Here is a 12,665-nt window from a genome sequence, read left to right on the forward strand (position 1 = left end):
TTCAGATGAGCTATGGGGCAAATGAAGTGCGCTGACATCACTTGTCTCTCAGGGTCAGGCTCATTTCATCCTGCGCCAAGATCCACTGGGAGGAGAGGACAAAGGCATTGACCCCTAATTGTTCTGTGGAGCCATTAGAATCACTCTTCTCCAAACAATTCTCACATTCCTGAAAGTATTGAGACCTTTTCTTTGCATGACCTTATACGATCCTTTTAAAGGCTGCTGGTTCGGCTACTCAGAGTCCAGAAATACCAGTCAGAGCATATCTCAAACTTGGAATAAGTAGGGCAAACACATTTAAACAATTTTGTCAAAAATTAGTACAGGAACCTCATTTCAATATTGAATTGATGTATCCACTCATTTCATGTGGATATGAGGTCTGCCTAAAATATGGCCCTGATCAATTTAGCAGGAATCCAAATTCTTTTGCTGATCATGCATACCTTATTGGTTTGGTTACTGTTGGATCCAATTTAGGCTCATAAAATTGGCACAACGACATTGCGTTTAAACCCCTGCATATCTCACGGTGTACCGTACATTCACTCAACTTAAAATCACTGTTTGGTTAAAAGCCTGTGTCTTGAGTAAGGAAGTGTAAGAGCCTTTATTCAATTTGTTCAGTGGGAGGGGAATTAATGAGGCACCATATAATGTATCTTCCAGTTGATGCACAGAGTAAGGGCTCTTGACTCCAGGTCTTGCTTACCTAGGAAAATGCAAAGGTTTATGGCACAGAAGGAGTTCATTTGGCCCATTGTATCCATTACCCAGATAGGCAACTATAGAACTTCACAGTATACTGTGAATTGTCGGGGATGCAAAGTGAAATTTAAAAGATGTCCTAAAAGTATGTGGTGATAATAAATCTGAAAAATATATTATTTAATAACCCAAACATGATATTAGAAAAATTGCGTGTACCAATGACAAAATATTTCAACAGCAGTGGAGTGAAACAGAGCCTTCTTCTTTCACGTGGAAGCTTAAAAATCAACATTAAATGTTGATACAAAAATTTGTCATCTGCTGAATAAGAGAGAATCATAGAATCACAGAATCATAGAATTTACAGTGCAGAAGGAAGCCATTCGGCCCATTGAGTCTGTGTCAGCCCTTGGAAAGAGCACCCTGCTTAAGCCCATGCCTCCATCCTATTCCCATAACCCCACCTAACATTTTGGACACTAAGGGCAATGTAGCATGGCCAATCCACCTAACCTACACATCTTTGGACTGTCTAATAACGTTTTCACAGTGTAAAATTGGCTTCAGAACTGCCATCCATTTTACATCTGTCCTAATTTTCATTTTTGCTGAAGTCAATTGCAAACAAAATGTCTTAATAGTGTTTGTTAGAAGAAATGTTGCTGTCACACAAACAGCTGTGGAGTTGAAGACGATGAAGATGTAGATCTGGGTGTCATCAGGATACTTGTGGAAGATGATCCCATGCAAAGGAACAATTCTAGAGGCGATGGTGTGAGAGTAAGGTACTGGAGGTATAAGCCACATTCAGACAGAAGTGAAACCAGGATGTCAGAAATGAACACTTCAAAAGCAGGTGGGTTATCAGGTGCAAATCACAGAGAATGTAAAAGGTGAAAAGATTATGCTTCTGGCAGTTGATCATCTGCCGTTTCCCAGGTGGGAACTGATCTTGAACATTTTAATGATGTTTCTGTTATTGACGTGGGTTAAAATCAGGCATTCAGCTGATAAATAAAGCCGCAAACCTAGATTTGTGAAATAGAGAAAGTGAGCGGGAAAGCCAATGGGAGGCAGTTGCTGCATTTTTATCTCACTTTTCTCATTTTTAAATTTGTAACTCCACACTGTCATGTCTCGACCCCAACCATTTAATTGTTGTAAGTATCAACCACCACATCTGCACTGTAATTTGAGCTGCAAGTTAACGTAATATTATGTTGTTAAAACTAAAGTGATCAAAATCGGCTTACTTTGCTTTGGTCGTTTTGCTGTTATGATAGTCTGTTGGAGCACATTTAGAACTACGCAACTAATGCAAATGACATTTGATTGCCATATTGCAAATTCAATTTTTTTTGGAATAAACAAATTTTGTGGGATCAAAATCTCTTTTTTTCCATGTCCAGTTCTACTCCCTCCTATTAATAGGAGTTTCAGTTTATGCAAACAGGTCACATTGACCTCCAGCTGCCCAATAACCAGAAGAATGTAACTGGTTGCAGTATGGGTGCCTAGACATAACAGCCTCAGAACTGCTGGTACAATTCTAGGAACGGAGCCGAGTAGAGAGAATTTGGTGTCTCTTGCCAGAGAGAAATCAGGGGCAAGTAACTCTAATTCATTTGATCAAAAGGAGATGTGCAGTTGTACAAAGATACTCCCAACCTGTACTTTTCTGGGGAGTGCTGCTGCCTTGTAGGACTCAGCAGAAACTCAAAATGGGGAGAAAGTCACTTAGGTTCATAAGTTCGTATGATATAGGAGCAGAATTAGGCCATTTGGCCTATCGAGTCTGCTCTGCCATTTGATCATGGCTGACCTCATCCTGGCCTTAACTCCACCATCCTGCCCGTTCTCCATAGCTCTTTAACACATTACCAATGAAAAATCTGCCTACCTCCTCCTTAAATTTACTCACTATCCCAGCATCCACCGCACACTGGGTAGCGAATTCCACAGATTCACAACCCTATGCGAGAAGAAGTTTCTCCTCAACTCTGTTTTAAATTTGCTCCCTCATATCCTAAGACTATGACCTCTCGTTCTATAATGCCCCACAAGAGGAAGCATCAACTCCACGACTACTTTATTCACACCTTTTATCATCTTGTATACCTCAATTTGATCTCTTGCCATTCTTCTCAACTCTAGAGAGTAGAGGCCTAAACTTTTCAATTTCTCTTCATATGACAAATCTTTCATCTCTGGAATCAGTCCAGTGAACCTCCTCTAAACTGTCGCCAATGCCACTACATCTTTCCTCAAATAAGGGGACCACAACTGTGCACAATACTCCAGGTGCGGTCTCACCAATGTCTTGTATAGTTGCAACAACACTTCCTTACCTTTTTACTCTCCTTCTTTCGCTATAAATGCCAACATTCCATTTGTTTTCTTTTTATCTGCTGTTTTTCAAAAAATACATGCAGAACTGATGCATGCTAAATTCCTTGTTTCTGACTGAACAGGAGTAGAGTCTGGATCATTGGGAGACGCAAAACAGCAGCTATAAATATAGCACCCTAATTGACATCACAAACTGAGACCAGCAGACTCAACATAGAGCAGAGATTAAACTGGCGCCTTTTGGTATGTGGGGCTCAGTACCTGGTTGTATAATACCCTGAGAAAGTTTCCATACTCTTGTGATTTGACACAATTAAACTTAATTATTCTGAGGAACTAAGTTATCTTTTCTCTCCTAACCCACTCCCTTTCCAAATCCCACCAAATAATTAGGATCCGCCAATAACATAACATTATCACCTGGTGGATAGCTATCGCCTGAATACAGTAAATTTGCGACTCTCATAAAATGGGAATATTAATTTTAGAATTTGTTCGGCTTCTGTGCAGACATAATTTTTGAAAAGTGTGAACAACAAGATATTGATGAAGTGTTCTGTGAATTAAATCCAATTTAAGTGATAATTGATATCATTCACAGCGTCCTATTAATTCAACTCCTATTAATGATATATTTTCTTAATTCAAAATTACAAATGTCCAGTTGCATGTTTTCAATTCTAGTTGCAAAATATGAGAGTTGCTTTGGGGCAATGGGGAGCCAGGATTGAATCTATTTGGTTTGAGGTAGTCTCATGGATGACAGAATAACGCCATCTCCTCTCAAGAATTAGAAAGCCTAGGTCAAAGTGCTGCTGTAAACCATTAATTGGTATTTCACAGGCATCAATAATTAGTTTTGATTTTCATAAGCGTGAAATATCAACTTTCAAAGGTTACAGGAAGATCAGTACAACCCTGAATGGTGTGATCTTGTTATATATTGTGGTGCCAATGCCTTTCAGACATTTAGAACATCATATTATGGGCTTTGGTATCACAAAAACCTAGATTTCCATACCTTCTAATGTCAAGACATAAGCTTGTATCAGTTTAAATACAGGGGAGTACTTCATTTTTGTGTCACTCAAATTTGAACTGTGTAATTGTTGAAATGAAGCAATCGATAATCAAAGGTTCAACACAAGCAGTCAGGTTTGACATAAATTTCTGGATTGGATCTAAGAGGTGGAAGTTATGTCAGCGGTCAATCAGGAAAGGAACAAACTTGTATTTATACAGCACTTTTCACAGCCCAAAATGCTTCACAGCGAGTGAAATATTGTCAAGTGTAGTCACTGATTATATGTGCTGTGGAGATGCCGGCGTTGGACTGGGGTGGGCACAGTAAGAACACAACACCAGGTTGACTCATCTGATGAAGAAGCTGTGCTCCGAAAGCTTGTGATTCGAAACAAACCTGTTGGACTTTAACCTGGTGTTGAAAGACTTCTTACTGATTATGTAGGAAAACACAGCAGTCAATTTGCACACAGCTCCTGAAAATGGCTAAATGATCAAACTGTTTTAGTGATGTTGGTTGAGGATAAATATTGGACAGGACACTGGGAAAACTGATTGCAGTCAAGCACCTGATGTTGTCTATTGTCCACTCAAACACACTTCACCGTAACAGCAACTGCACTATGATCAGGACCTGGGACCCTGGTCTATTTTCCTTCTTTTCAACTAACTCACGCTCAGATTTTCACGCTCAGATTTGCATTGGACAGAGCCTTCTGACAGAGCCACTTATGCAGAAGACAGTATCAATCAGGTAAAAGCAATATCTTCACAGGAGAAATTGGACCTAAATACACAGAATTTTACATACTGAAACAGGATGGGGGCATTGTCTGTTGGCAAGACATTTCTTGAAATGACTAAAAAAAAGACTGAGTTTTGCACCTATGATTTCTAAATTTACAAGCGTTTCCTCTTTTATCAAGATTGTAACCTCAAGCCATGCTTTAAATGCTGTGCAACTACTGATGTAGCTCAAGATAAGAATGAGCAGTCTGCTTTGAGTGCTTATAATTTATAATATTAATGCTAAAGTATTAACATGCAATGCAAAGATTTTATTCTGTGAACCATATTAACTGAAAATATTCCTCTTTAGCAAAATAAGAATGTCCATTTATAAAAAGAAAAACTTCAAATAAAACAGAAAATGCACAGCAGCTCAGTTAACATCGGCGAGACAAGGTTGTGGAAATAACCCACTCAAAACGTTATCATTCTCCTTCAGATACTGACTGACATCTCTAGCATTTACTCTTCTCGGGCCAGTTCATGGGCGCGATTCTCCGAGGTCGCGCCTGTTGGGAGAATCGCGGGCCGCGCCAGTTTTTCACGCGACGCCGGTCCGATGCGCTCCCGCGGTTCTCCCAGCGGGCCGAAGCCCCGACGGCGTGACCCCAGTTCACGCTGTCGCCGTTCACACCTGCTTTTTTTAGTCCTGAGCCAGTCGTGCTGTGTGGGAGGGGAGGAAGGGAGGGAGTGGAGGTGGGAGAGGAGGGAGGGAGTGGAGGTGGGAGGGGGGGAGTAGAGGGGATCGTCCATCCGCGGATGCCACATGTCAGCCACCCTGCCATGACAGGATGGTGACGACGACATGCCCGCAGGTTGTCGTGTGGTTGATGGGCAGAGCCCATTGACGCACCGGTGAGGAGGACGTTGTTAACTAACTGTTGGACGCAGATAGTGACCTGGGGTTAGGCTGGCCGCGTGTCAGCAGAGCGACCAGGCCACCGGGCCACAGGTATCCCATGGCAGCCTGCTGCCGAGGTGTCGAAGAACCTCCATGTAACATGTCGTTTATCTGCCTCCCACCACCCTTCTGCAGGTCACCATGTATGCCAATCAGACAGCGATGTTCATCGCAGTGGTTGGAGCTGCTGCACTGCAGTTGGACATCCAGCAGCGTCAACAGCGACAGCCCACAGTGGATGCAGATGCAGGGGCTGCTGCAGCAGAGGAAATGGCTGTGGAGTGGCCCATCGCCGCCGACCAGGCCGCAGGCGCTCATGGTCGGTATGTTCAGGGGGATGCCGAGGGGAACATTGACCCCCAAATGCTGAGGAAGGCACAGGATGCGGGCACTGATGTTGAAGTGGATGGGGGGTAGGAGGAGGAGGAGCCATTGATGGTGGAGCCAGGGCGCCACAGGCGGCCATGAAAGCCTAGGGTGTACCGTGACCGAATGCCGTTCGAAGCCCTTCCGGACCTCACATGCAGGAGGAGACTACGGTTCAGCAGGGAGACGGTCGCACATATCTGCCACCTCGTGGCGCACCTCGCACCATGTGGAACGGGGGGAGGACACGCTATACCGGTATTCGTCAAGGTGACAGTGGCCCTAAAATTCTATGCTACCGGTTCTTTCCAGGCTCCGAGCGGGGACCTATCTGGGATCTCACAGGCATCGGTCCACAGGTGCATCCGGGACGTGACCGACGCTCTGTTCACCATCGCGGACCGTTACATTACATTCCCCGAGGACCGAGCACATCAGGAAGCAAGAGCCTGTGGATTCGCCAAGGTGGCCGGGATACCGATGGTCCAGGGAGTGATCGATGGTGTTCACGTCCCCATGTGCCCGCCTGCAGGCAACAGGGAAGTGTTCACTAACAGGAAGGGCACATACCCCATGGACATCCAGGTGGACTGCGACCCCCACATGAGGATCATGCATGTGTGTGCAAGGTTCCCCGGGAGTGTGCATGATACCTACATTCTTGCGCAGTCGTTCATCCGTGCAATGTTCGAGGGATGCCTTCCCCCCGGCTGAGGGGCTGGTTGCTGGGCGACAGGGTTATCCATTGAGGTAATTGCTGATGATGCCGATACGGAGGCCTCAGACCAACGCGGAGACCCTATACAACGAGGCCCATGCAGCAACCAGGGGTGTGGTGGAGCGGTGCTTCGGCCTGCTGAAGATGAGATTCAGGTGCCTGGACCGCTCCGGAGGGGTCCTGCAGTACCGGCCCGACAGGGCGGTCGCATAGTTGTGGTCTGCTGTGCGCTGCACAACATTGGGCAGCACGGTAGCATGGTGGTTAGCATAAATGCTTCACAGCTCCAGGGTTCCAGGTTCGATTCCCGGCAGGGTCACTGTCTGTGTGGAGTCTGCACATCCTCCCTGTGTGTGCGTGGGTTTCCTCCGGGTGCTCCGGTTTCCTCCCACAGTCCAAAGATGTGCGGGTTAGGTGGATTGGCCATGCTAAATTGCCCGTAGTGTCCTAAAAAGTAAGGTTAAGGGGGGGGTTGTTTGGTTACGGATATCGGGTGGATACGTGGGTTTCAGTAGGGTGATCATTGCTCGGCACAACATTGAGGGCCGGAGGGCCTGTTCTGTGCTGTACTGTTCTATGTTCTATAGCTATGCAGAGGGGAGATGCCCTGGTGGAGGAGTCGGAGGGAGAAGCCAATGGCAGCGGTGCTAACGCTAACAGATAGGAGGAGGATGAGGAGGAGGATGAGGAGGAGGAGGTGGTGGAGGAGGATGGCGTGCAGCAGGGTGGGGCGTGGGGCGCACGACACAGACACGACCCGGGTGCTGGTCATGTCCAGGAGACTGCAGGACGGCACCGTCGAGGACAGCGGGCACGCGACGCGTTGGTGTCCGCAAGGTTCACACATCGCGTGGGAGGGGATCGCTGAACAGTACCACTTGCATCGTTAGTCGTGCACACGGACAGCACACAACCCCCACCAACCCCCGCACCCCCGCTCCGTGTACACTGCTCCAATTCGACATCACCTTACCACTGTGGCACTACGGTATAGCAGTACATTGATGGATGTGGCAGCGGGTGTGATCAGTGCCATGTTGAATGATGACAGCCCGATCTGCGATGAGCTGTGAGCACAGAATCGTTAGACAAAGTCTGACTCATGGCAATAGCTGAACCATCCATCTCGGTGGTCGCTGCGTTCGTCAGGGACACTCCATCACGTGCCCGTGTGGGGTAGCTGGCGTCAGAGTGCCGAGGACTACGGTGTCCGACTGTGGGAGGGAGGTGGGGAAAAGGGACTGCACACCCAGCACCGATGTTTAACCGCTCGTCAACCCCAATGACAGTCGGTCACCATCAGGAGCCCCGTGGCATCGGAGATAGCACAGAGTCTTACAAGTTAGGTGCAACAGTGAGTTTAATAGTGAAGGTTATATACAGATGCCCTAGCCCCAACAACTAAACTGTGCCCTGCAACTGTGCCAACTTACTATGTGTTCAACTTCCTTGTCTTACGGGCCCTACCATTACGTCTAGGTGAATCCCCAGATGGTACAGCGGGAGTGGAGGCGGACTGCTGAGAATCACGCCCCGCGACATGGCTCCCTGTCAGCACTCATTTCCTGGGGCGACCCGGCCTTGATGGGCCAGGATGCTCGGCGGGCGTGTTCGATGACGTGGTGCCACCCTGCTCTGCCCACTGCCCACCAGATGCGCCAGTGACGGGCTGGGGGGGAGGCCGAGAGTTCAGGGACGCCCCGTGATGGAGTTAATGGGACGGGCCCCAGAACCTCCTCCTCCCTCGGGGAGCCCAGTGGCACCCGGGCCACACTGTGGGACAGAGGTGCGATCGGAGACGTGCCCCGTCGCCCCACCGACACCTGGCGCTGCCAGTCCTGGAGGCCTGCACCGGTTCGACCAGGGTCCGAATATTCGCAGAGATGGAGTCCAGGGAGTGAGACATTCCCGCCAGGGACTGTGCGATCTCGACCTGTGAGTGCGCGACGCCATCCGGCACGTGAGTCCGGCGGTCGATGCTCTCTGCGACTGACTGCTGGGTCTGTGCCATGGCATGCTGGGACTGGGCCATGACCCGGTGAGACTCGGCCATGGCCCGTAGCGCGCCGGCAATGTCGTTTTGGCTCTGGCGCATTGCTGCCTGTGAGAGGGCAGCCCTCTGCTGGGACCATGGATGACGCGTGCACGTGAAGCCCTAAGCCTTGCAGAACCTGACCCATGGCCGAAACCGTTTCACCCATTGCCTCGACCGCGGACGTCACCTGTGCGGTGTCGGCCTGGGTGGCTGCGATGAGCGCCACCACTCCCTGCTCCTGGACGCGGATGGACTCCTCTAACAGCGTCTGCAGCTGCTGGAAGTTGGCCCTCATCCCGTCATTGTGTCCCTGGGTTTCAAAATGCATCGGGTATCCGGGTGGGTCGAGTAAATCCAGGAACCCGGGAACCGTCTGGGCGGCAGCTGGATGCTGGGTCTGGGCTGCCCTCCGACCGTTCAGCCCCTCGGCTGCTCCGAACTCCACCTGCTGTACCGGCTCGGCTGTGAGGTGCACACCAGACCATGACCCAGGAGCCTCATCACTTATTTGCCAACCGAGGTGAGTGTCTCTGGGATGGTGGATGGTGTGGGAGACAGCAGTGCCGCAAGCTCTAGGTCCTCGTCCATCAGTACGTCCGTTATGTCCTGGTCCCACTTATGGCCCGGCGCAGGGCGCACGTGGCCCATGTAACGTTCCACAGGGGGTGAGTCCATTGACTGCATGGCCGTCCTCTGTACGTCTAGGTCCACAGACCCCGTCCTGTCCCCGTCACTGTGTTGTCTCGCGGCCCAACCTTTGGGCAATGCACAGCCATGATAGTCGTCACTGTCCGTCCTCTGTGCGTCCCCCTCCAGAGTCCCGGATTTAGAGGATGGCCCTCCTGGCCGATCTCCTGCCACCCTCTGGCGTGCGACCCTAGGTGCGGGTGTCATTGCGGATGGTAGGCTCTGTGTGGCACAAGGGGGGTGATGAGGGACATGGTCGGGGGTGGGGGTTGTGGCCCGGGGGCACCCTCGTTGCATTTACCCTGGCAGCCCTGGTGAGGTCATGGAGCTTCTTTCGACACTGCTCCCTGGACCGAGGGGTCTGCCCCACAGCACTGACAGCCGTGCCCACTTCACGCCAGGCCCATCGCACTGCGCTAGATGGGTGGCGATCCCCTCGTCTTGGGCAGATGATGCCCCTGTGCTGCTCCATCTCATCGCCACGGAACCTCGGGGCGGACCTCCGTGGCTCAGTCATCCCCCTTCCTCTTCTGCTCCAGGTCCTTCCGTGCGCGGATCGCGCCTTTTAAGACACGGCACGGCGTCATTCGGGTGTCGCGCGCTGACGACACGCGTTTCACGACATGCCCCCCGTGTTCCTCGTGGCCCCAATGCTAGCCCCTTTCCGGGGCCAGAATCGGTCGCGATCGGGGCCGTTTCGCGCCGTCGTGAAATTCGACGGAGTTCACGACGGCGAGGTCGCTCCAGCGCGGCCTCGGAGAATCGCGCCCCATATATTTCATAATTTCTAGACCTCCTTGCGAAACCCTTTGCTTTTTAAAAAATCCTGAATAATTTTATTACTGAAGATTATACGAGAGGGGACCAGAGGCTTTTTGATGCCACTGCTACCACTGAATGAACCAAGGGCTTAATCACCACAAGTTGAACAAATTGACAAATGTATAAATTGTAGTGTGATCATATGCACATCACGGGTAATCAGTTGGTTCCTTTTTGTCGCTGTCCTGAAATGATTAAGCCCAAATAAAGGAACTTGCTGATTATCCCAAATTTTGAACATGTAACCAGAGTAATTTATGCAAACACTTCCAAAAGAAAATCCTTATAATGCTGGGCTGTAAATACAGGTCATTCCAAATTATTGTGCTTGACAAGCTAATGTCATCGTCCTGCCGCCATGCAAAGCATGCTGGGTTGCTAAACATGTACCCAAACCAAGTTTCAGTTATATCAGTTGGATTAATGAATTTAAACCATTATATTTGCAATTTAAGTTGTCTCAGCATTGTATTGTTGGGAATAAAGAGATTTTGAACCCAATGCCCATTTAACCAGGTTATGGTTATTCTGGTCCAAAGGTTTGATGTAACAGAGTGAAGCAATCCCAATCAATGTGTTTGTTAAATCCTTAGAAATCACAGTTTAATTATGATTGTTTAAGTTTAGCTACTGGAAGCTGGTCTTAGGATTTCAATTTTCAGGTGCAATTACTTCCAGGTCAGGCTTCAAATTTAGAGAAATTGAGCACAGTGAACTTAGGTTAGACGACAGCTATAGGTGACAGTATAGCACTGTCACCTAACTACTGGCTGAATGAATCTGATGAAATGAGGAAAGCATTTAATTATTAACCATGATACAGGGAAACCCTTAATATATTGAAATTAGATCATGGCAAACAAAATATTTCAGTGTTGCTCCCTCAGTAATGTTATCAATGCCAATACATTTTCAATATTTTGTCCTGAAAGTCCCCAGTGAGTCCACAGACAATACATGATTACAAACACCCAAAAACACTAAGCTGACAAAAAGCCCATTTAAGTTCTACATTAATATACTTTCTTCCAATTAACTGTTGGTCCAATGGTCACATAAGCAAAGAGGGAATAAACTGCTACTTAAACCAGGTATTGTATATGCACATTTATGTTAAGAGCAGCTGCTGCTTACAATCACCATGTTTATCGAGCTTATTTTTCTCAAAAAGGAAGTGGGTTTGAATCTAGAAAATGTTGGCAAATATAACAACAAAAGAAAGCAAAATAAGTGCCATTTTGCAGCAAACGGATTTCCTCTCAAGTTGCGATAATGATGAAGCAGCCTTTGTTAGTCCTAACTAGTTCTCCTGGGGAACAAGGCAGGACATGATTGATCTCCATTCGTATCATGCAATATTTTGACAGTGAAAAATCAACAAATCTTGACAGATAAAAACACAAATTTTATTTCCCATTGCTAAATTATTTGGACCAAAGAAAATCCATACTTAATGGCTTAGGGCCAGTTAGCAAACACACTGCTGACTGAACCCTAAACCAGGAAGTTCTCCGTTGCGTTTGTAGTCTAATAGCAGACAAGGCAGTGATGTTGCACTGTGATTAACATTGGTGTCCCCCAGGGCTGAGAAGTAAAAGAAAAATCAGCTAGGATTCCTGCATCCAAAAATCTTTCTTGTGGATTCCTGCTGCAGATGTGTGAACACCAGGAGCCAGGCAGACTCTGGCTCAAAAGGCAACAAAGAGCGGCTGCCAAAAATCTGAAAGAAAAAAAGAAAATGCTGGAAACAGCAGGTTGGCAGCTCGTTATGGAGAGACCTGTTGCAGGTGCAAACCATTCATTCGTCCACCGTTTGTTGGATTTTCATGATTCTCTCTAATTCCCTCTGTGACCCAAACAATTGATCGTATGTTTCACCTATGCATCCACATCAATGAATTTCACACGTGGCATGATGATCAGCTCTTCTTCCAGTGCCTTCACTTCTTTTTCTATTTGTTTGGGCCCTTCTATTTAAACTTCTACTCTCTCGATTTTTTACATGAGGTTGGTTGCTCCAGTTTCCCCATTCCCTTCACTCGTTCTAATCTTCCTTCCTCATTTCCAACCCTGATATTATCAAACCCACTGACAAAACACACACTACTGCGTTTTAACAGGTGGGCATCTCGGTTGAACACCAATTCACTGTCATTTTGTCCTATCCCCCAGTCCACAATTCCAGTACTGATCAATAAACCGTCATTTACAGGATAATCTCTGACCTCATCTTATTTGGAAATCTTCCTCCACAGTTTCCA

Source organism: Scyliorhinus canicula, chromosome 4 (genome assembly GCF_902713615.1).
Source record: "Scyliorhinus canicula chromosome 4, sScyCan1.1, whole genome shotgun sequence".
NCBI lineage: Eukaryota > Metazoa > Chordata > Chondrichthyes > Carcharhiniformes > Scyliorhinidae > Scyliorhinus > Scyliorhinus canicula.